The sequence below is a fragment of the Sciurus vulgaris genome (genome assembly GCF_902686455.1).
Source record: "Sciurus vulgaris genome assembly, chromosome: 6".
Classification (NCBI taxonomy): Eukaryota; Metazoa; Chordata; class Mammalia; order Rodentia; family Sciuridae; genus Sciurus; species Sciurus vulgaris.
This window is the reverse complement of record NC_136466.1, coordinates 75,793,218-75,818,872: the sequence shown is the minus strand read 5'-3', so window position 1 is coordinate 75,818,872 and position 25,655 is coordinate 75,793,218. Positions and strand designations below refer to the sequence as shown.

The 25,655-nt window shown below is 36.6% G+C and overlaps 2 pseudogenes across 2 annotated transcripts; one reads left to right on the top strand and one right to left on the bottom strand.

Annotated features, from left to right (window-relative positions):
* Window positions 1–444: 444 nt before the first annotated feature.
* On the bottom strand, window positions 445–25,655 carry LOC306663154 (heterogeneous nuclear ribonucleoprotein A1-like; annotated as a pseudogene). Its single transcript, XR_013766679.1, has 3 exons — window positions 25,546–25,655; window positions 16,792–16,911; window positions 445–1,641 (listed from the first exon to the last, which is right to left on the bottom strand). The product of XR_013766679.1 is annotated as a heterogeneous nuclear ribonucleoprotein A1-like (transcript).
* LOC306664161 (ubiquitin-conjugating enzyme E2 D3-like) lies at window positions 17,891–19,201 on the top strand (annotated as a pseudogene). The gene has a single exon. The product of its transcript is annotated as a ubiquitin-conjugating enzyme E2 D3-like (transcript).

Here is a 25,655-nt window from a genome sequence, read left to right as displayed (position 1 = left end):
AATCCCAATCACCGTAGAGGCGAAATGGCTATGGGCTAATAATTTCCAATGTAATATTTACAAAGAAATTAAAATTTAAGTTCTATAGAGGTCATCAGAATAAATTGTTTTCTTGACCCAATCTATAGGAATGTTGCTAACTTTATAAGATATTGACTCTTTTAATAAATTTTGAAGTCAGTATAAATAGTAAATATTTCTGAGCACAGAAATTCTGAACAAAACAGAAATGCCTGAGAACAATTTATAAACTCGAATGACATTATCTCCAAACATTTTAATACTCACACATTTCAAATGTTGCAAGGGTAAATTATATGTGTTGAGTAGGGGCAAAAGCAACATTGAGACATGTTTTAGTACACACACACAAATGATATTAGCTCCATAACAATCTCATGATTTCTTTTTAAAAATAAAACACAACTTATTAGAAAACCCACTCATAAAATGAATGATTGTAGAGCTGTAGAGCAGCTAAAAAATCAACCACATGGCACTGTAAATGAAGCACAGTGACTCAGATAAAGGTTGTCCTCACAAGAATGTTCCTTTTAGCAATGAACTTGGACAGGAAGTTTCTTTTTAAAAAAATTGAGATGATAGGCCTGTAGCAACAGATTCCTCCCTGGCAGTATTAAAACCTTCTGCCACTCCATAGCTATTGCTACTGCTGGAACCACCATAGCCACCTTGGTCTCATGATTTAGCAAAGTATTGGCCTCCACCGTTAATAACGTCCAGAGCTTCTGCCTTCAAAGTTTCCACCCTTCATAGGTCCAAAATTTGATGACCGATGTCTATAATTGCCAAAATCACTATAACTTCCACTACTTCCAAAATTGCTTCCTTTATTACCATTCCATTATAGCCAATCCTGCTGCCATCATATCCACCACCACCACAGTTGCCACCAAAGCCACCATGACCACTGAAGTTTCCTCCATGACCAAAATTGTCTTTTCCACCAAAGCACCTCCATGACTACCACCAAAGTTTCCAGAACCACTTGAACTTCTTTGGCTAGATAAAGCACTAGCCATTTCTTGCTTTGACAGGGCTTTCCCCACTTCACAGTTGTGGCCATTCATAGTATGGTATTTCTGAATGACAGTCTTATCCACGGAGTCATGGTCATAGTCATCAAAAGTTACAAAAGCAAAGCCCCTCTTCTTTCTAGTGCCATGGTCCATCATGATTTTAACAACTTCAATTTTCCCACACTGTTCAAATTAATCTCATAGGTGATGTTCTTCAGTGTCTTCATTAATGCCACCAACAAAGACTTTTTCACAGTTAAGTGGGCCCCTGGTCTTTGAGAATCTTCTCTTGAGACAGCTCTCTTTGGTTCCACAGCTCTCTTTGGTTCCACAGCTCTTCCATCCACCTTGTGTGGTCCTGCATTCATGGCTGCATCCACTTCCTCCACAGTGGCATATGTGACAAACCCAAAGCCCCTGGAGTACTTGGTGTTTGGGTCTCTCATCAACACATAGTCCATGAGTGTTCCCCATTGCTCAAAATGGCTTCTCAGACTCCATCAGTTGTTTCAAAGCTCAGCCCTCTGAAGAATAGCCTTTGCAGCTGTTTGGACTCATTTAGACATGATGACAGTAGGCAGAAAGATTTTAATGATGCTTTCTGGGCAGCATCCATGGACAGAAAAGGAGTAAGCTAATGAAACATATCCTATAATATCTTAATTGGAGGAAACACACTTGTCAGTTAGTTACAGATTATATATTAATAAAATTAGTTACTGATTATATACTAATAAAAATTACCACCTAGGCATCCTCACTAAATAGTAATAAAGACAATAAGAGCAAAATTTAAGGGGGGAAAAAGACCCACAAAAACTGCTGCAACCTGAGCAGCAATAGCAAAAGATCATGAGGAGGGATGAAGGGAGATTAAGTAAAACACAGAGACATTTTAAATAAAGCTGGGACCAGGTGAGACACGTCCTGTGATGGAAAAACAGTGACCCAGAACAAGCTCAACATGTCTATTATGTGGGGTCTCATGATCAGAAAGTTTAACTACAGAAGTTCTGCAAATTGTTCAAAGCCTGTGAGTTATCAAGAGGGTTCTTTGTGCACTAAAAAGTTACAGTGTTAGGAACATCTTGAGGCTATCCTGCTGTACCCAGAAAACCCATTGTACTGGGATGTCTGATAACTGTTGGTGCCAGAGCCAAGTGTCAAGGCTGTTCACATATCCAAACCTTTTGGCAAGGAACATTTCCAGACTTGGCTTTTGTGATGACGTGGCTCGCTCACTCTCCACACCAAACTATCAAAACAAAAACCTACGAAGAAAAGCTGATAACAGTAGTGAGAATGAAAAGGGAAGCAGCATCAACGACTGAGCACCTGTGGATGTGAGAAGGGCACAGAGCCTCTGGAAATGAACTACACCCATACCTGTGTGGGTCAGAAGTCCCTAAGTGTGTTGGTGAGTTCTGTTTGACTCCAATGAACGGCAGAAACTAGAACTACATATAGATATACCATCTTTGCCAAGATAAACTTTCTTATTCTTTTATCACTACATTATAGTTAGATATGATAGTGAGATTCATTTTGACATAATCATACATGCCTGGAATATGATTTGCTCCACTTCAGTCCCCAGTACTTTCTCTCTCCCTCCCTTCCATCCTCCCCCATTCCCCTTTCTCTACTCTACTGGCCTTCCTCCTGTTTATTCACAGATTTTTAAAAATTGGTACTTTATAGGTATATATAAAGGTGAAATTTACTGTGGTATATTCACATGTGTACGTAAAATAATGTGGTCAACTTCATCCTACTGTTATCCTTCTTCCTTTCCTGCCTCCTCCTCTCCTCAGGCCCCTTCCTCTGCTTCACTGATCTCCCTTCTATTTTCATAGGGTTACCACCCCCATTTTTTCCCCTTATTTTGGTCTATGTTCTGAATAGAAGAGAAAACATTTGACACTGGGATTTCTGAGTGTGGCTTATTTCACTTTTCATGATGCACTCTAGTTTCATCAATTTACCAGCAAATGCCATAATTTCATTTTTCTTTATGGCTGAGGAAAACTCCATTGTGTACATATACCACATATTCTTTATTCATTTATCTATCAATGAACACCTGGGTGGATTCCATAACTTTTATAAACTCTGATGTGTCTGTATCACTATAGTAAGTTTATTTTAGTTATGTTGGATAAATGTAGAGATGTAGGATAGCTGGGTTATATGGTGGTACCATTCAGAATCTTTTGAGGAATCTCCACATGACTTTCTAGAGTGGTTTCTGTTCCACCAACAATGTATGAGTGTGTTTCCCTTCACAGCATTGCCAGCATTTATTAGTATTTGCATTCTGATCATTTCCATTCTAACTAGAGTGAGATGCAATCTTTAATTCTTTTGCCCATTTATTAGTTGGTATCTTGTCTTTTTTTTTTTTTTTTTTTAGTTCTTTATATATTCTAGATGTTAATCCCCTTGGTCCCTCATGGCTTTATGGATTATCCTGTCTGTCTTGGAACAATTGTTTGATAGAGGTAAATATTCATTTGGTTAAGCCAATTTTTTTAAATATATTTACAGTGAAATTCAACCCTAATTGATACACACGCATAGTTTAATATGTGTGTTTAATATCAGAAAACATAGATGTCTACATGAAACAGACTGAAAGGAGGACCAGCAAACATTGCGGGAGAGGGCAAATGTGCTTGTTTTGTTTATTATACTTTCATATTTGAATCTCTCACAGTGAAGATATTTATAAACAAAAATATAGTATTTTTAAGTGTGTGATAGAGCATTTGTCTTTCAAGTTGTGTCAGAAAAAAATTGGTGAACATATTTCAAGATTCAGGTTATAACCATGCAATTTGAAGATTAGTTATCTATGCCAAAAATAGCCACTAAGTTCACTAAGTTCTCTCTCTCTCTCTCTCTCTCTCTCTCTCTCTCTCTCTCTCTCTTTTTGGTACCAAGAACTGAACCCAGGAGTACTTAACCACTGAGCCACAACCCCAGCCCTGTTTTTTTAAATAGTCTATTTAAAGACAGGGTCTCACTGAGTTGCTAAGTGCCTTGCTAATCTGCTGAGGCTGGCTTTGAACTTATGATCCTCCTTCCTTAGTCTCCCAAATTGCTGGGATTACATGAGTGTGCTATTGTACCCAGTGATTTTTCTCTATTTTTCATCTGTCACTGTTAAAAATTCTCCAAGCAAGCACACTCTTTCACCAAGTCATCTGCTATGGTCTGCACTGTTCTGATCACTTGATCGCTGTGGGCTATGTTTAGGGCCCTCTGTGGAGGATTGCAGGGTCTGTGAAGTCACACTCTGTGCATCTCTTTGACATTTTCATTGAGAACAAATATTTTTAACTCATTTTCTAGAGCAGCATACAAAAGGAAAACCAAGCTAAATGACTGTGTAAATAAGAGGCTTGCACAGAAATGATGCTAAGCTACAGAGGCAAGCAGGGAGCTCCAGGTCTGAAGTGGTTTGCCATGGGTCATTCTGAGAATCACTATATTTTAGTGGATAGCAGTGAAGCTCCTGTAGCTTTACTCTACAGAAACCACCTATGTGCATATCATGTTTGGCTCAAAAATTGCTATTTTTTCCTAATCATTCCTATGTATTTAATAATTCAACAAACATCTATTGAATACCTAAAATATCTCAGATACTCCACTCGGCTTTGGAATAAGGAGAGGGGAAATGCAGTCCAATGACTGAGATGCTTTTTTTTTTCCCCCCAGAGGTCTCCCAAAATCGTGGTGAGTTGGAAAATTTAAAAATTTAGTTGTCGGACTTCCATAAGTGCAAAAAGAAGTAAGAAAGTGTGAAAGGAGCAAACTTATTATGAGTCAGAAGAGAAATATGGGTTAAGAGCAAAAGTATTAGCTCAAACCAAAGTAAATACAAGGCATTCATTCATCAACCCACTTATCTATTCAGGTATCACTAGCCACAAACCTGCTAAGGGCACGCAGCACCTAGCTACTATGGGAAATGCACAGACATGAAAACCACAAGTTTTGCCCTTCAAGGTTTACAGACTAATGAACTAATTGGGAGGAAAAGGTCAAATCAAATAATTCCAACAGATCAGCATGCTTTAAATGTCATGACAGAAATCTAAATCAAAGACTAAGACCCCATGGCAGCAAGAGATCCATTCTTGATGGGCACTCTGAGAAGCCCTCATTAAAGAGATGGTATTTGGACAAGGAGAATGATTTTAACAGGACCAAGTGGTGACAGAAGCAGGGAAAGGGAAATTTAGGCTGCACCACCAACAGGAAAAATGATGTACTGTCCGTCAAGAAGAAAGTAGGCTCAAAAGCAGTCCAGTGGACAGCAGGGGTGCTCAGGGCCATAAGAACAGTCGGCAGTCAAGTTACCGGCCACCAGTTAATCTATGACATTCAAGAGATCTTGGAATGGGAGCTGAGAGGAGGTTATCTTGATCCCACAGTCTCCTCCAACATTGTCTTTGATCTGTGACTTTGAGTTTTTATTTGATTTGGGGAAAGCAAGACCATATTCAATAAAAGTATTTTAAAGACTGAAAACCACTGATTTAGTGCATTGATTGGTTAATATAAAGAATGATAGAAATGTGCTCAGAAGAACTTTTGGGCCAGATCCTGAAAGGCATTAAATATCCAGGAGAGTGTCTTATACAGAGAGCAATGGTGAGGTCTGCAGAAACTTTTTAAATAAAAAAATTTACACACACGTGCACACACACACACACACACACACACACACACACACGAGTATTATGTAATAACTCTTGGGCATAGGGTCAGGAAGAAAAAGAGATTGGAGCCACAGAGATTAATCACAAGGAAGTTGTTATAGCAGTTCAGAAAGTACTCAGGGCCTGTGTGAGGATAGAGGGAGAAGAGAAGGGGGAGAAGGAATTATCAAAGAACATTTTAAAAAAGGACTCACCAGTCCCCTTTATTGTGTAGGGAAGTGAGAGGCAGGCTAATGATTTAGATGTCCTCTAATATTTAATGTTTGTATTATAAATGAAACATACACATTTTAATTTGACTATTTTTTAGAATACTTTTATAGAAAAATCTGAAGATAGTACAGAGATCCCATAAATCCTCACCCAGTTTCCCTTATTGACATTTTTCTTTAGAATGGTACATTAGTTATAACTAATAAACCAATGCTAATAGCTGATATATTATTAACTAAAATCCATACTGTATTTATTTTTCCTTAGTTTACCTAGGATCCTCTTTCTGTCCTAGGATCCCATCCAGCATACCTTGCTATATTTAGTTGTCTCCTTAGGCTACAACATATGTACATATTTGTTATGATGACCTGGACAATTTTGAGGAGTACTGCTCAGGTATTTCACAGCCTGTCCCTCTATTAAAATTATTTTATTGTTTTTCTCAGGATCAGACTGCAATTATGTGTTTGGGGAGGAAAACCACAGAGGATATGTGCCCTTTTCGTGGCATCGTGTCAGTGAGATATGATTTAATCACTGTTGATACTGACCTTCATCACCTGACCAAAGTAGTTTTTGCCAGGTACCTCTGCTGTAAAGTTACTCTCTTACCCCCATTTTATACTTTGCACTTTGGAAGGAAGTCACTATGTGTGCACAAAATTCTAGAGGAGAAATGCTTTCTCTATTTGCCTCAGATTCCCCTACCAGGATACTTTATTTAGCAAAAACGCTTTAGTTTTCTAAGACCACAGACTTAAAAAAAGTTTAACAGACAACCATGGATATTTGAGTACTCTCCAGGGGGTCTCACTCCTAAACAGATTATGAAATATCACTTTCAGCCATAAGCTATGATTTCTCTGAGGACTTCAGAGATAGAGTTTCTTTCCATTGTTCATCGACTTTTCAGTTATGCCTTCTTTGTTGTAGCCAAGACTGAGCACACCTATAGACTGACTTCAGCATGCTGGACTAGACCACATGTGGGCCTTTCCAGTCAGCCGGTCCCCCTCCCACTCTGGCACCACAACTCCACTCTGACATCTCACAGAACAGTTGCCTGCCCAGGATGAGGCCCACCTCTCAGTGCTGAAGCATAGCCAAGTTCCTACTGCCACACTGTCCCAGGGGCTACAGAATCTTTCCACATTGCTTTTTGACTACAGCCAAGCAAGCAGTGACCTAATCAACTTCCTCCAAACCCTGTGCCCTAGGAACTGTAGGGTTTATTTCTCTTGGCACTCCTGCAGCAAATTCCCTTTCTGCATTGTTAACCATCTAACAGGTAAACTCTTCAGATCCCCTATCTCTCGCATACACTCCTTGCACATTGTTCTCTTCTCTACAAGATATTGTTCAGATCCTGTTGCATACTTCTCAAGAAACCTATGAGTAGTATTATCAAATAATTTTCTGTTTCTTTGATGATACTTAGTCTCTGTTTCTTTAATGATTCAACCAACTGTTTGAAATAAAACCCCCTTCTCTTCCTCAACCATGAATATTTGTATACCTACACATAAATCCTGCAGAAAAACCATAAGGTTACAAAGCCCAAGATTAGTGAATGGTTTCTGGATGAATCAGATAATAATTTTCAGTGCCATAAAATATAATTGCATGCTGGTTTTCCTTATAAAACAATTGTTCCTTAAAGATAAGATATCTCTGTGGTTGAAGTGAATGTATTGGCCCTGCTCCAAAACTTTCAGTAACTTCATATTGAAAACAAAACAATGAGTAACCTTTGGTGTGCAAATATGTTTTTATTATCTAATTACATGTGTTGTCTTAGCAAATAGTTGGCCTTGTTATCGAATGATTGCTTAGAGAGAGAAATACAACTACAGAATAAAGCTAAACTTGAATATTCAGTTTTTTTAACTTTAAAGCTATTTTATTTTGGGACAGAAAATACATGTAAGTCATAAGATATTAGAAAACATAAAAGAGAATATAGTACAAAGTAAGACTCTATTCCATTTATGACCCTCATTTACCAAGTCATCCAGAGGCAACCTATTGTTACTATCTTTTGGTATGTATGCAAAGTATTCTATTTATTTTCATTTTTCCCATCCCCTTTTATTTTTATAAATATCCAGTTTTGATAGGATTTTCTTTCCCTAACCTTTGAATGGTGTGACAAGATGTTAGAACGCCTCATTTTCAATCAAGGTGCCAATACACTGTAGATCACACACCAAAATCAGTGAAAGACAAGTCTTTGCATGCAATATTTCAGAAGGAAATGTGTCAGAATCATTACATAACGCCTGGAACCCTCAACAAGATCAAGAATATCACAAGACACTGGAGAAGGAGAGGGAAGATTGAAGAGATTTTATCAGACAGTTGTTTCCTACTGTGAGTTCCCACCCCCATCTCCAAGAGGTAATTGTGGGGTTTTACCCACTTACCTTATGCTTTGTGATGGGGGTTTTTATGGTATCATACAGAGAATTCTCCATATATGGGAAATGCAGCATACAGGGGCATGGCTCTCAGAAAGAAAACCCTTTAACAGCTCTGGCAGCAAAACAGAAAGAATCACATGGAGTTTACTTTGTATTTGCAGAATTCTTTGTGGCCAAGGTTCTTTGGTGGCTGTATATGTTCACAAAATTTTCCATAGTCCTTTCGTGGAGAGTTAACAGTTATATTTCTTTTCCCTGAATCTGAGCACACTCTATGACTGCTTTGACAATAAATTATAGTTGGGATTACTCAGTGCCAACTTTTGGTCCACATCCTTTCTTTTAGAAAATGTTTCTGGGAGTTATGAACTGCCTGGTATGAAGTCTAACTACCTTGAGATGACCAAGCTAGATGAACATGGATATCTAGTCTGGATAAGAGTCAACTGCTCAGACAATCCCAAACAAAGCACTACACACTTAAGTCTTGGACACTCCAAACAAGTCCATCCTTAGTTGAATACTACTGAGTGAAATTCTACCAATGCTAGAAGAAATTTCCATTTGAGTCTTGTTTGAATTTTTAATGTACAGAATCTTGAGATGTAATAAAATAGTTGCTTTAAGCCCCTAAATTATGGTGCAATTTGTTATACAGAATACCTGAGTGTTTCCCATGAGTAAGATGAGGTTCTAGAAGAGAGTTTCAGTTTGGTTTTAGGATTAGGTTTAGAGTTAGGCACAGAGCTGGGACCTAATAGACCCTCCTAAAGAGGCAGATGAAAGAAAACCAGACTACTTGGGACTAGGAAAGAGTTGAGAGTGACTACTAGAAGAGTTTCATTTGCCCCAAATCAAGGGAATTGTGGTTGAAGATGCTCAAAAATGAATTACAGAAAAGTCCATGAAAGAAAGCTTTATATGCTCTCCTGACTAGAGAACGCAAAGCAATTTATGATACACTGGAATACAGGAAAAACCAACAAGCCTGAAGCTAACCCACAGTGGGCAATGGAAGATGATTTGCTATTAAATTAACTTTGCAGTTTTCAATATTACACAGATCAGGAAACTTCAATTAATGAATTGAGCTATCATTTATGGTTAAAATGACTATTAGATCATCTAAAGTTGATGCACATATCAGAGTTCTCCTTTTGCATCAAAGGACTATTACCCCTTTCAATAAAATTTAATATGAAGGAAGACAATTTTTTTTTCACTAAATAACTTGCTAAACTTTTCAGTTACTGAATCATGGATAATAATCTCATTTATGTCATGCAATCATTTTGTCATATGCTGTACTTTATAACTAGATGGCTGTAGGAAATATATTAAGTAGTAGTTAAGTGTATTTTAGGTGCTCATAGTGACCCTATGTCTTGAATGTGCAGTTATGCTATGTGGAGTAGGATTTGAGACCTTGACTATTCAGAGTTACCTCAAGCAATTTTTCTAAAAAATTACAGCTTTCCCACAGACTCTGAGTGATAAATCTTATCATAGTGCTTTGCATATAATTTAATCTCATAGCTAAATTTAACTCCAAACTCTCCTAGCAAGCACTTTATGGTATCTATTTTATGGAATATTTATTCTTGGTTCCATTTCATGAACATGTTTATTTTATATAATCTTTCTAAGTTTTCTAGTTCCTTAAAAGCTGTCCTATACATAGCAGTAGACCTTAAGTTGATGGACTCTCAAGCCAGACAGCCTGTAGTCAAAGCCCTGTTCCGCCACTTACTGTGTGATCTTATACCTTGGCCTCCCTGTGTTTGTTTTCTCCTTTGTTAAATACAGATAATATTAGTGTCTATCTTCCAGGTTATTACAAAGATTAGATTAATGGTAAAATAAATATGTGGAACAGTGTCTAGCACTTAATCTTAAATATTAACTACTACTACTACTAATGATGATGGTATCTTCTTTGAATATGTGGATTCCAGGTACCATGGGGTCTAAAACTCACAGAATTATGGGAGGCTTTGATAAGAAATAGAAAACAGGAGTACAAGTTTAAAATCAGAAATATAAGTAGGTGACATTCTCAATCTACTCCAAAAACTTAAGACAAATGCTTTTTAAAAAACATTCTCAATGTAGTTCACAGACAATATTATTTGACTTTAGATGTTTGCATTATAACTCATTTCAAAGTTTGAAAATAATCACTCTCAGTAATTTAACGGTAACACCAGAATTTATTTTGGCCTGTTCATAAACTTTGAAATCTTCTATTAATATGTATAAAGTCTTCATTGTAGTCAGATCAGTTGGATTAGAAAGTAAAAGTACTCTCCTCTATTCCTTATCCTTTGCTTTATTAGGTGGAAAGTATATGTAATGATGCCAATTTAAAGAAGCAATAGTGTTTGTATATACCACTGAGAGCTGTAAAAATTTGGATATGAGGTGGAGGTTTGCCTCAGTGCATGCTTAGCATGTGCAAAGCCCTGAAGTTCAGTTCTCAGGACCTCACACATAATAAATAAATAAATAAATAAGTTAGAAAAAAAGGAATAACGCCTATGTTGTAAACCAAGAAGTGGATTGTGATAGGTTATAACTGAGTCTATTATATTGAAATGAATGGATCTAATGGGTCAATGAGAGATAAAATACAAAAAGGTTAGTTTATATGAGACACCAGCAAATGTCAATAATTATAAAACTTCAACTAAAAAAGAGACAGAAATCCAAATTCCAGAAGTTAAGACAGATAGGTTAAATAGATAAGGACAATTTTATTTTAAGGACAAAACAAAATTTTATCCTTTTGTGATATATTAATCTTTGAGGACTTGGTGCCTGTCCCCTCTCCTCCAATCTTCAGTCAAGGTTACAGGTGTAAAAATTAGTGAATCCAAAGTCCTGGATGTCTCTGAATGAGTGAACACCCTTATTCCATGAGATGTCTCGGACTGCTAAACTCGAGTCTGCCTTCATGAAGAACAAAGGAGCAATGTGGAGCTGAATTCACAATTGACTAGTAGTAGTAAATCTACCCATACCATCAAGTATACTGGATCTGGATCCTTTATAGGCAGTACATTCTTGCTTAATTTGATCGCTGAAGAACAAATCATAATCCCTGAGACTAGCCTTTGTGGTCATGTCTTTCTCACATCTTAATGGTAAAGAAGGAGAATTATTCAACGCTAAAGAACCTAGTATTGCCTCTATCATGCAGAAGGCAGTGAAAAACTGTTCATCAATGACATTTGAGCGTGTACATAAATTCACATTGTGTGTTGTCTTTTGTATATGGTAGGTTGTGTATTGAATATAAATACCTGATTATTTTTGCATTGGATCAGATTTATGGCCTACATGTCATATGTCATTCTCATTAGTCTTCACTTGTAAGCTCCTGAGTAGTTACTGAGCCAAATACTTCTATATTTTTTTACTCTCTGGAGTAGTACAGCACAGTTAGCATCTAAGGAAGTTTTATACTCTACCATTTATAAAGTGCATCACATGTGAGAAATGGTTCTCCAGAATAAGTTTCCGTGTTTTCAGAATGCATATTTGTGACAAAAATGTTTTTGACAAATCTCTAGGGTTGCATAGGCACAAACACACATGAACAGGACAATAGAAGAGAATTCCTCCTGTTTCTCACAGTTCACCTAAATTTATGAGATTTCATATGCAACATGTGATTGGTATGTTCCCACACCTAAATCTATCAAAACAAGAGGAAATAGGATTTCCTGTATTCTGAGAAACTTAGTGGCTTTTGGAAGTTGTATGGGATCGTGATGTTATTTCCTGCCTCACTGCCTGTAGAAAAAGTATCTCAGAGATTATGTCTCACATACTCTTGGGTATTTTAAAATAGCATATCAAATGCACAAGAAGTAGCAAGGTGGGTTTTTTGGGTACATTTGGAGGTTAAATATAAGTGAACTTCAGAATTTATTTTAATACTGACTATAATAATATTGCAGTCAAAATAATTTCAGAAACATTTAGAAATTCTTGATCCCTGTGAAACATTATTCAGAATACTTATCAAATATACAAAAAGATCAATAAAGAATACTTTTTTATTTTTCTGATAAGGTTTCCTTAGCCTTATGAGCAAAACTAATAAATGTATAACATAATAGTTGAATCAAAGTTCATAATTAAGAGAATTAGAAATTAGAATTAGATTGAACTTAGGGGCACTCAACCACTGAGCCACACCCCAGCCCTATTTTGTATTTTATTTAGAGACAGGGTCTCACTGAGTTGCTTAACACCTTGCTTTTGCTGGGGCTGGCTTTGAACTCACAATCCTCCCACCTCAGTCGCCTGAGCTGCTGGGATTACAGACCTGGCTCCTGTATACTTCTTTTTTTTAATATTTCTTTTAGTTGTCCATGGACCTTTATTTTATTTATTTATATGTGGTGCTGAAAATTGAACCCAGAGTGCCTCACACATGCTAGGCAAGCACTCTGCCACTGGGCCACAACCCCAGCCCCTCCTGTATACTTTTGATATGCCCCTAAACTTCTTTAATTTTTTTCTTTTTCTTTTTCTTTTTTTTTTTTTTTTTTTTTTTTTTTTTTTTTTTTTTTATTTTAGTACTGCCTTCCTTTCTGGCAGTATAAAATGCTCCAAGATCATCTTATATTTTCTTTGTCCCAGATTAGATTCAGACTTTTCCCTAAGGGATCATGTTTCTTTTATTGGTGAATGTTACATAAAAACAAAAATATGCATGTTTCATGTATTTGTTGCTACTGGAGTGTGTTACTCATTCTAGACCCTCTTAATAAACAGTCTTAGGAAATATGAATATATATACTAACCCATACATCAATACTTATATGGATATGTGCTTGTAGTTATATAGCTGTATGTAGATATTTCTTTGTTCCTTTCTTATATACAAGTAGTTTCTGAATTGTTAATAAATACTGCTGTCAGAAATGAATTTACCAACTAGAGTACTATTTGTAAATAATTCTTGCTGTCTTCAGTTGTTCATTTTCTGATATTGTTTTCCAAAGCTTTTTAGATTGACCTCTTTCTTCCTCCCTTCCCCCACCCTTGCAGTGAACTGAAATCATACATTTATAGATCAGTTAAATGAATTTGTCACAGTCTGGATTCTCCCAAATCCTGAGTTCTTTAACATACTCATTGATTTTTGTTTTGTTTTGTTTTGTTTTTTCATTCCTTTGTTTTGTTTTGATTTGATTTTTTTGTGGTGCTGGAGATCAAACCCAAGACCTTCCTTTCATGTTCTAAGCAAGCACTCTACCACTGAGCTACTACCTCAGGTCATTGGTTGGCTTCTTGAAAAATTTACATACTGTAAAGCTTAATTTTTATGGAGTATACTTCTGGAGGGTTTGAGAATATATAGACAGTACTATACAGATCAGTTCCATCACATTGAAAGTCCCCCTTTGTATGAAGTCAGTCATTTTCAAATAACCTTTAATAGTGCCAGTCTTTCTCTTGAACACAGGTTTAACAACAGCTTGGATTTCATAGAGTTGTACAATAATAAACATAGTTTGCAAGAGTAAACAGAAAAATGAAGAAAGAAAAGTGTTTTTCTGCTGGGTACAGTGATGCACACCTATAAGCCCAGTTGCTCAGGAGGCTGAGGCAGGAGGATTGAAAGTTTGAGGCTAACCTTGGCAATTTAACAGGGCCCTGACTCAAAATTTAAAAAACAAAAAGGCTGAGCATGTAGCTCAATGGTACAGTGCTTGCCTGACAAGTGCAAGGCCATGTGTTCAATCCCTAGTAACACAAAAGTATAGGAATAACAGTTGAATTAATGTTAAAATGAACTGAGAGTCAGTTTAGAAGTCTGCACTAGCATTGTTTTGTTTGCTTGTATAGAGGAGAGTGCCAAGTGCTCTAAATAAGAACTCAGTTGGTTAACACATTGAGGAAACCACCAGAGAAAGCAATTTTGATTCTCAGCTTAACCAATTATTATATGCTTGATATATTTCTAGGAAGTTGACTCATAAAACCATAATCCTTAATCCTCTTTTGTATCCCCATTCCCATTGCCTTGATTCAGCTCCTTGTCATCTTTCACCTAAACAGTTCAAACAATTTTCTATCCAGTTTCCTTCAGTCAAGTGTCTCCTAACTATAAGCTCCTTCTTGCCTCTCCAGATTTAGTTTTGAAAATTCAAATATGAGTATGTTTCCCCTTAGATTAATATGGTTGATATGATATATTTTTCCCTAGATCATACCAGTTTGCCATCAAAAGATCTTCAAACTCTTTTACACTGTATACATATGATCCATCCCACCTGACCCATCTAGCCAAGCCTGTGCACCTCACAACTTGCTCTTTGATGACACAAAACTCTTCTCCACTCTCCACATAGTCTCCCTGGCTTCTTCTCTGTGCCTTTTCCTGGTTCTTTTCTCTGGAAATACTAACCCATTCTTCCAATCCCCACTACTTTTCAAAATGAATTCTTTTTTTTTCTCTCTTTCTGTCCTTCCAGGGCCCTTTCACAGCAGTTCATGTTGTTCTAAATTTGCTTCTGTCTTTTTCACAAAGTTTGAACTTCTTAGAGGAAACTATCTTTCAATTTTGGTTTCAGTCTTAAATCCTAGAATGTGCCTCACTTACTAACTGGCACTTGTTAAATATTTGTGGTGTGAGTGAATGTTAGGTTAGAACGAATGAAGACAGTCATAACAAAAATAAAATGGCAGAACTGACTGGAAGAATCCATGGGCCTCTTCATTTCTTCCTTACATTTGGTTAATAAGAAAAGTGAGAACTGCATGATCATGTGGTAGGCTATCCAGGCATAAAAGTCAGCTCCATCACAAAAATATGTCAAACAAAAGTTCCAAAATATTTACAGTAATCATTAAGAGATGTTTTTTGTTGCAAAATTCTATGGGCTTAAAGTTTACCATTGAACTACTTATGGTCATTTTTTTAAAAAAGCCTTTGGACATTGTGTAACTTTTATCTGAGATTAAATGTAGGAGAAAGTTTAGTATCATTAGCCACATATTAAAATAATCTCTTAGAATGGATTACTTTATAGAAGATTCCAGCAATGGCTCATTTTGTACATTTCATTTGAAATAGCTAATTTAAACAGAGGATTATACTTTTGATCCTGTCTCGATTATGACTACATCTAATTAGGTCTTTCAGGAATGATTTTTTTTTTTTTTTTTTTTTGGTGGTACTGGGGATTGTCTAATTAGTTCTGATAGCTATTTATAATCCCTCCATTCTAAGGCCATGCAAATTTATTTACTTGCAATACAAATTTAAGTTATTTCTTCTAAATTTGACTTTGTTTATTTCTTTTAAGTGTTCCAATGTATGTAGATCCTTTGGGATTTCAATGCTTTTATATCTCATGTTAAGTCCATTTTATAACTTTGTATAATCTTCATATTTTATTGCTAATATCTGAATTCTGTATATCTTTTTCTAAAATGATGAAGTATTTTAGAAGCACAGAATAAAAATATAAAATTTTGTGAAACATATCTAATCATGCTTCTCAATCATTAATGGACTGTCTTAAAATCATTCTGACTGTATAACTTGTAATGGATTTATGAAAATCAGTCATCCCAGAAAGGTAGAGAAATGCTGATGTTTCATATCCTGCCTAGAGGTGTATGCACGAATTTCAATAAGAAGTTGGAGGCAATGGGTACATTTCAAAAACTCCAAAAGCGATCTGGTATCTAACGTCTACCTACCAGTCATTCCCCCACAAATTCAAAAGGGTCATCATATCCATATTAATTGTTCAGGAATAGTAATGCTTTAAACTTCAATCAAACAATTATATTATGCAAATGAAGTATTTTAAGTTAAAATTTTCCTTATATAATTTCTGGATCACAAATACTGCCTGAGGCATTTGTTTCCATGGGCATGGTATCCCAAAATCTATGATTTGTATGAGTACTTAAATAAATGCTCAATTACACATACATGTCAAAATCTAGCAGACATGTCAGTTTTCTATGTTCCCCAAAGCACTGAACATAAATAAATCTTTAGAATGTTTAGCTGGAAAGCAAGTCAGGGACTCCAGAGAGAGACTTAAGGAGAGATCTGTTAGGCTAAGATTCTGCAAAGAGAGTAATCTGCCAGTACAGAAGGAAAATGATTCATCTCACAACTTCCTGGAATGGAGAAATAGAGTCTGGGTTTAGGGCTTCTGAAATGTCTGGGGACTACATACAATCACCACTGGTTCTGATGGAAAAAATGCTTGATTTGAGAAAATGGCACTGAGGCTGAATTTAAACACATTATATGATGCATTTAAAACTATCAAACAATATTTTTTATGCCACCACCTACAATCTTTTTTAGTTTGGAGATGTGTAAGGTGAAGGCAGGAAACTTACCCTGGGACTTCCCCTATCTTTCTTCTTTTCCGCAACATACTCATCACATTCTTTCTTTGGCTGATTCATTTCTATCAACATCTTCTGAAATCCAGGGTCAAAGTCAAACACCATTCTTTGCTGTGGGTAAATCAATCAAAAAGAGGTTGTGACAAAACTGGTAGCTTTTCCTGGTGACCAAGAAGAAACCTTGGCAGTGATGTAACTTTGAGACACTTTCACTTAGCCTTAAAAAAATGGGACGAATAACCTTGGTTTCTCCTAGGAGTTACTGTTAGCCTATTGTCATTTTAAAATACTGTAATATTCAAAAACATTAGTGCCCTGTTTACATTTTAAAAACTGCTTTATTGAGATATAATTGGTACACAATAAACCACATTTTATAACATTAACTGTACATGTATCAAAAGTGCACATTTTAATAAGTTTTAACATTATGTATACATGCCCATGAAACTATGATGAAGATAGTAAAAATACTCATCTTCCCCCCAAATTTTCTTTTGTAAACTTTCTCCAACCTTCAGCAACCACTAATCTGGATGCAAAAATGCTAAAGTCATAACTGACTAACTCGGTAGCATATTAAAAATAGACAGATTTTCTGGAAAATACTTATAAAATGCTAAACTTCAACATTTTCCTCTAAATCAGAATGTTTTCTCAATTCTAAGCTTAATGTACTAATCCTTATCTAGTTAAAGCCGAATAGGGTTCACACTTTGCTTTTGAAATTAAGTCTAAGAAAAGGTTTATATCTTCTTCCTACTTGATCCCTGTTTTAACCCTGTTTAAACCAAACAAACATATTTTAACATGGTCTATTTTAAATTATGTATCATCCAGTAAAGAACATAGGGCATCTGGCGGTAGTTCCGTCAGAGCGGACCTCTTGTGGCTGTGTCATGCATGTGAGCCCCGCAGGGCCTGGGGAGGCACCAGCTGCCCGGCGGAGGGGAGGCACCAGCTGCCCAGCGGAGAGGAGGCCGAGGCCGCAGCTTGAGGGAGGCCCTGACCCCTCTGCACCTGTCTGGCACAGCCGGTGTCTGACGAAGAGACGATCCTTCCCCGCCGCCTGGATAATCAAGAGTTTTGGCCGGACCTTTGAGCACACGCCGAGATATTGAGGAGCCAGACGAAAAATGCAGACTATGGCGCTGAAACGGATTAATAAGGAACTTAGTGATTTGGCCCGTGACCCTCCAGCACAATGTTCTGCAGGTCCAGTTGGGGATGATACGTTTCATTGGCAAGCCACAATTATGGGACCTAATGACAGCCCATATCAAGGTGGTATATTCTTTGTGACAATTCATTTTCCTACAGACTACCCCTTCAAACCACCTAAGGTTGCATTTACAACAAGAATTTATCATCCAAATATTAACAGTAATGGCAGCATTTGTCTCGATATTCTAAGATCACAATAGTCTCCTGCTTTAACTATTTCTAAAGTTCTTTTATCCATTTGTTCACTGCTATGTGATCCAAACCCAGATGACCCTTTAGTGCCAGAGATTGCACAGATCTATAAAACAGACAGAGATAAGTACAACAGAATATCTTGAGAATGGACTCAGAAGTGTGCCATGTGATGCTACCTTAAAGTCAGAATAACCTGCATTATAGTTGGAATAAACTTTAAATTACTGTTCCTTTTTTGATTTTCTTATCCGGCTGCTCCCCTATCAGACCTCATCTTTTTTAATTTTATTTTTTGTTTACCTCCCTCCATTCATTCACATGCTCATCTGAGAAGACTTAAGTTCTTCCAGCTTTGGACAATAACTGCTTTTAGAAACTGTAAAGTAGTTACAAGAGAACAGTTGCCCAAGATTCAGATTTTTTTAAAAAAATGGTGCATGTGTATTATGTGGCCAATCTTTTCACTCTAACTTGGTTATGAGACTAAACCATTCCTCACTGCTCTAACATGCTGAAGAAGTCATCTGACGGGGAGGGAGATGGATGCTCAGTTGTCACATCAAAGGAAGCAGCATTATTCTAGAAGCATCCATTTTGTTTAAACCTTCCACTGTTAGAGATTTGAGGTTGCATGATATACTTTATGCTCATAACTGATGTGGCTGGAGAATTGGTCTTGAATTTATAGCATCAGCAGAACAGAAAATGTGATGTATTTTATGCATGTCAACAAAGGAATGACCTGTTCTTGTTTACAGAGAATGGAAATTGGAAGTCAAACACCCTTTGTATTGCAAAATAGAGTCTCAAAACATTTTGTAATTTTCATTTAAATTGTTAGGAGGCTTGGAGCTATTGGTTAATCTATCTTCCAATACACTGTTTAATATAGCACTGAATAAATCATGCAAGTTGTCAATGGATGAGTGATCAACTAATAGCTCTGCTAGTAATTGATTTATTTTTCTTCAATAAAGTTGCATAAACCAAAAAAAAAAAAAAAAGGAATATACATAGCAATCAAAATGTATCTACCAATACAGGTGGAATCACTGAGATAAATTAGGCTATGACTTAAAACTTTTTTCATAGGATTCCCCAAAGTGGTCCAGGCATCCATAAACCCATTTGATCATCCAACAACTTAATGACAAAATTACCAACATCATTGGCTTATGATATTTCTCGCATTATTGTTTGTATAGTATCTAAATATTTCTGAATATTAACTCTATTTCTAGACAAAATTGAGCTGCAATTTTTTAAAATTAGGGACTATATGTTATATTCATCTTATAGCCACAACTATAATAGCACCTAGCACAGCAATACAATATGTCTGTTATGTGATACTATTTTTTTTAGAAATTAATCAATTGGTTAACTACTATGACCCTGTGGTTTTATTTAGAAGCTGTCTTCATATCTTCTTTGTCCTGTGTTTTCAATTTTTCCGCTTTGTGCATGAACTGGGCAAATAAGAAGATAAAGAGGTAGCATCTACTGAAGTCTATGGTTCTCAATACATATAACTGCAAAAATACAGTGCCCTCTTATCTTTCCTCATTTCATCCCCATTAAGCCTGGACCCCTATTGGTCATTAAACACTGTTGAATGGAGTTAAAATTTGCTGAAGGAAGCTATGAATAGACTTTTCATTTAATCCTAGATGTTCAGGTGAATTTACATATCAGAAAAATGTATAATTTTTATAACTTCAATCTGTTATCCAAGAGCAACTGCTTCCAAATCAACTATAAAGGAAATCTCAGATCTGATTCCTCTTGCTTTCCTGCTTACCTGACTGCCAACATCTCTTATTGCTACTTAAAGGTACTAGCATGAAGATTATCAGTATATGTGATTTCTCTTAAGTTAAGAGGGACTCTAAACTTAGAATAAGTGTCTATTCAAGAGCCTGAAAAATACCTTTGCTTGAGAACACTAATCTCCTATTAATATTTTTAATTTAGTTCATGCAAAAAAAACCATTTTTAAACAATAATATTTTTAAAAGATTAAATATCTGGCAAATTGTCTATCAGAAGCCCATACTTATGGTGTTTGGGTAATGTATGGATCAGAGTCAAGAACATTGGCACATAAAGTGCAAACAGGAAAGTTTTGTTTCCACATTAAACCAACTGACTCATCTGCTTAAAAAATTTCATGATGATGAAACCTCTGTTACTGATGACTATGCCTCTGAAATTGATTTTTTCATTCTGCTCCGAAGTTGCAGGGCACAACTTTTGTGTTCTTCTAAGTGAGTTAAGGTGTATGCATGCTGCACCTACTATTAAGTCTGTGGATATTAGTCTATGTCATGACCAGCTGCAGTGCCCTGGGTCCTGTAGAAGAATACCTAAGCCATTTGGACCTTTGCTTAGTTTCTGAATATCTAAGTTTGTGCAGTCAACTTCTAAATGGCAAATACAGTGTTACATGATCCTTTAAAAGAATTTGTTCATCACTTCCAGGAGCTACCAGAAGCAAGTCCATGAGGTAGCATAAACCCACTCTATGCAGATTGTTCTTTTCTTTATAACTCACATATGGTTTAGGTGAGTTCTCATGGTTCCTTTGGACTGCACAAACTTAGATATTCAGTAAGAATAAAAAGAAAAAAAAAATGAAGAAGAGGAAGGGTGTGGGAGGTCAAAGGAGGATGATGGAGGTGGATATGATCAAAGGATGTTACATGCACATACAACTATGCCACAGTGAAGCCCATTGTTCTGTATAATTCACATGCACTAATTTTTAACAAAGAATAAAGGGTCCAAGCATAAAATTTCTTTCCAAGAGGGGCTTGGATCATTAGCCTGAGAGAAGGATCCTTGTGGGACAAACTGTTTTCTTTGTTCAATCACAATAAAGAAACAAAACTTACCAAAGAAATATATTCCTGTCTATATGCCATTTGCCTTGCTTGGCAAAAGACTAGACTCACAGACAAACCAGCTCAACTGCCCCAAAGTCAAATCACCCCTTTATGTAGCATCGCCCTCCCCAGGCCAAAGTTAGCCTCTAGGAATTGGTTAGCTTCATTTTGCAGAAGAAAAACAGAAATCACAACTATGAGCTAATTTTAGAATAATAAAACCTAAGAAGTTATTTATGTTGGTTCACTGTCACTGAGAAAAATTCTAGTTGGTGATTCTTGTCTTGTAGATTAGACAAATTGGAAACAGTGGAACAAATAGTGGGGAGAAGCTCTGGGACCCAGTAAAGGCAAAATAGAAAAGAAAAATCAGCAGTCTTTGAGGTGGAAAGGAGAAGCTACACCATTTGTCTCAAATAGCTCTTACAATAGAAGGGAAAGAATTGACCACACGGATTCAAGAGTTGGCACCACTTCATGTCATCCATCTGACCCATAGTTTGGCAGTCTTGGAAACTGCCCAGTCCTTAAACAGGAGAAGGGCACTTGAATACCCTGTTTAAATACAGAGGCTTGAAGAATAGCACCTTGCTTCTGACCAGTGGGGAACAAAACAGGACCACTTAGTTATCAGTGGACATATGACTCCTGTTACAGAGGAACAGTGCCCAGTCCAAATGAAGAACCCATGATTTCAACCAGTTCTCTGTGAAACTGAAACCATTCACAGGAGAGACCTCAGGGCTAACCCTCTGCAAATCTACTTCCCAGAAGAGAAAGAAACAAATAGAAGCTGGATTCAAAACAGAAACCTGTAAGTGACAGTTTCTGTTTCATACATCTCTGCTTTCCTGTTTGCCTTCACCACCCACCACTCTCTAAGAGTTGACTACAGTATCAGCTTTCCAGGAGTTAAGAGTCATCTACTACTTCCTTCCCCCATCCTGCCTTTCCTGGGATTTCCCAAGGGCTCTTGTTCATTTTTCATGTTAAAAACGGTTAGCACAAACATATGGTTTTGTGAGAGCATTCCAAGCCTGGTTTCACATTCACACCCCAAAAGCAATAAAACCACATGGAATCTCCCCATGTGACAAATACAGACGTGCACTTATTTATGACCTGTGTAATATGTATATAAGGTAAACAAGAGATATGACAGCAAAGGTCAATTTGCTGATACTACTAAAAGGCTTGTGTTTCAACATCTTTATTCATTAGTGCTGAGTTCCTCAGAGCTCTAGGTTTTACTTTGGACAATCCCTCCTGCTTTTCCAAAGAAGATATTGGAATCCCTTAGCTTATGACTTTTTATTGCCATCTGTTTTTCTTTACCACCTTCCCTCTTAGATCCCTGGAGCCCATAATACAGATCAGTAGCCTAAAGACTATTTCTTCTCTATTCCTAGATACTTGGTATGGTAGAAAGTGGAGTGAAAAAAATAGTTTAGTTGGTCTGGTTCTGTATATAAGAAATAACAGGAGGCATAGTAGCATGTGGCTTTGCTCCCCTGAGATTAATACGGGCATAGGAGAAAGCACACTGTTCTCTGAGCCAAAAGATACTGGTTCTCTTCCTGAATCTGATACTGGCCAGCTGTGTGTCCTCTAAATAAAGGTGAAATGAACCTTGGCTCCACAGGATTACACACATTGTGAACTTGAATAGCCTCTAACCTTTCCTTTGATAATTGAGATCCGGAGATCCAAAGTGATTTGTTTGAAGTCTGACGCTATACAAAGAGAGAATGAATCCGTTCAATACTTAATATTTGGAGGTGGGAGAGAGATGACTCATTTGAAAAATAAATGCAGTGTATTGGAAACAACTCACTGCCTGAAGTTAGACTGAGAATGAGGGCCGATTCCCCAGCTGTGAACTGGGATGAATGAATGCACTGCTCCATGAGGGACAGACATAAGGAAATTAATTCTTGGATACATTTAAATTTAAGTAGGAGATTAACATTCAAGTCGAATATCCTAAAAGCAGAATAGAAGTTTTAAAGGCCCATCAGAAAGCTGAATTGCCAATGCACACACCACAGGTTTAATAGTTGTACTAAAATAAGGAAATGAACCATCAAAGAGGAGGACAAGAACAATCTAAGGGAATACAGAATTTTGACAGGAAGAAGCAGAAACTAAGGAGAAAACTAGAAATAAAGACATGACAGAAAAAGAATCAGAAGCTCAGGGAACCAAACAGAAGGTGGATGTGCATTCACTGAACATTTACCATGTGTCTCAGGTTTCCTCAAGAATATTTGAAGAAACCTAGAAGTACCTGCTGCTAACTTCATTTGTTAAAAGAGAAACACATAGTTCAGGGAAGTAACCTGACTTGCTGAAGGTCAAGGTTAATGCATGGAAGAGGCATTGTTCAAACTGAGGTCAGTCTGTGTGATTCGAAAGTCTGTGGTTTCCACTATTACTTTCTCTTTCCCACTCCCTTGTGTTTAAAGCAAGAGGAACAGGAGGGATGGTAGAAAACCCTGGTTTAGCTTGATTGTTGATAAAAAGAAATGACATACAACTCCTTTTCAAAAATATTACATATATATAATACCTAGTAAATATAAATTTATAATTAAATTTAAACTGGTATGTATATATTTATAATTACTTATATTTATAGATATATGATTTTTAATTTTATTTTTTTCATTTGTTGTACACAAATGGGGCACAACTTTTCATTTCTCAGGTTGTACATGAAGTAGTTACACTGTTTGTATAATCATACATGGACATAGGGTAATGATGTTTGTCTCATTCCATTATCTTTCCTCCCCCCGCTTCCTCCCCACCTCTCATTTCCCTTTACACACTCCAACTTTCCTCCATTCTTCCCTTACTCCCTCTCCCCCATTGTGTATCATCATCCACTTATCAGAAAAATCATTCAGCCTTGGTTTTTGGGGATTGGCTTATTTCACTTAGCATGATATTCTCCAATTCCATCCATTTACCTTCAAATGCCATTCTTTATGGCTGAGTAATAATCCATTGTGTATATGTACCACAGTTTCTTTATCCATTTATCTATTGAAGGGCATCTCCGTGGGTTCCACAATCTAGCTATTGTAAACTGAGCTGCTATAAACATTGATGTAGCTGCATCTTGGTAGTATGCTGATTTTAAGTCCTTTGGGTATAGGCCAAGGAGTGGGATAGCTGGGTCAAATGGTTCCATTCCAAGTTTTCTAAGGACTCTCCATACTGCTTTCCAGAGTGGATGCACCTGCAATGTATAAGTGTACCTTTTTCCCCACATCCTCCCCAATACCTATTGTTGCTTGTATTCTTGATAATAGACATTCTAATTGGGGTGAGATGAAATGTTAGGGTAGTTTTGATTTGCATTTCTTTTATTACTAGAGATATTGAAAATTTTTTCATATATCTGTTGATTGCTTGTAGACTTTCTTCTGTGAAGTGTGTGCTCAATTCCTTAGCCCATTTGTTGATTGGGTTATTTGTATTTTTGGTGTAAAGTTTTTTGAGTTCTTTATAAATTCTGTAGATTAGTGTTCTATATGAAGTGTGTGTGGTAAAGATTTTCTCCCACTCTGTAGGCTCTGTCTTCACATTGTTGATTGTTTCCTTTGCTGAGAAAAAGCTTTTTAGTTTGAATTCATCTCATTTATTGAATACTTGGGAATAACTGTAACAAAAGTGGTGAAAGATCTTTACAACAAAAACTACAGAACACTAAAGAAAAAAAGAAATAAAAGAAAACCTTAGAAGATAGAAAGACTTCCCACGTTCTTGGATAGGCAGAATTAATATCAAAATGGCCATACTACCAAAAGTGCTATATAGATTCAGTGTAATTCCAATTAAAATACCAAAGATGTACCTCATAGAAATAGAGAAAGCAATCATGAAATTCATTTGGAAGAATAAGTGACCCAGAATACCAAAGCAATCCTTAGCAGGAAGAGTGAAGCAGGAGGTATCACAATAACAGAACTTAAATTATACTACAGAGCCATAGTAACAAAAATGGCATGGTATGGGCACCAAAACAGACAGGTAGACCAATGATACAGAATAGAGGATACAGAGACAAACCCACATAAATACAGTTATGTCATATTAGACAAAGGAGCCAAAACCATACACTAGAGAAAAGGTAGCCTCTTCAACAAATGGTGCTGGGAAAACTGGAAATCCATAAGAAGCAAAATGAAACTAAACCCCTATCTCTCACTCTGCACAAAATTCAAGTCAAAATTGATCAAGGACCTCGGAATCAGACCAGAGACCCTGCATCTTATAGAAGAAAAAGTAGGTCCAAACCTTCAACTTGTTGGCTTAGGATCAGACTTCCTTAACATGACTCCCAAAGCACAAGAAATAAAAGCAGAAATCTATAAATATGTTTATACAATATTTCTTCCTTTTCTCTTTTGTTCTAAATATTCCTAAAACTCACCTGCTTTCCTATATTATTCCTTCAAGTACATCCAAAAATTCTTTTTCCTTCTTCCTCCTTCTTTACTTGTTAAAGAGTTAACAGTTTGGACTTCCCCCTGAGTGAGGAGG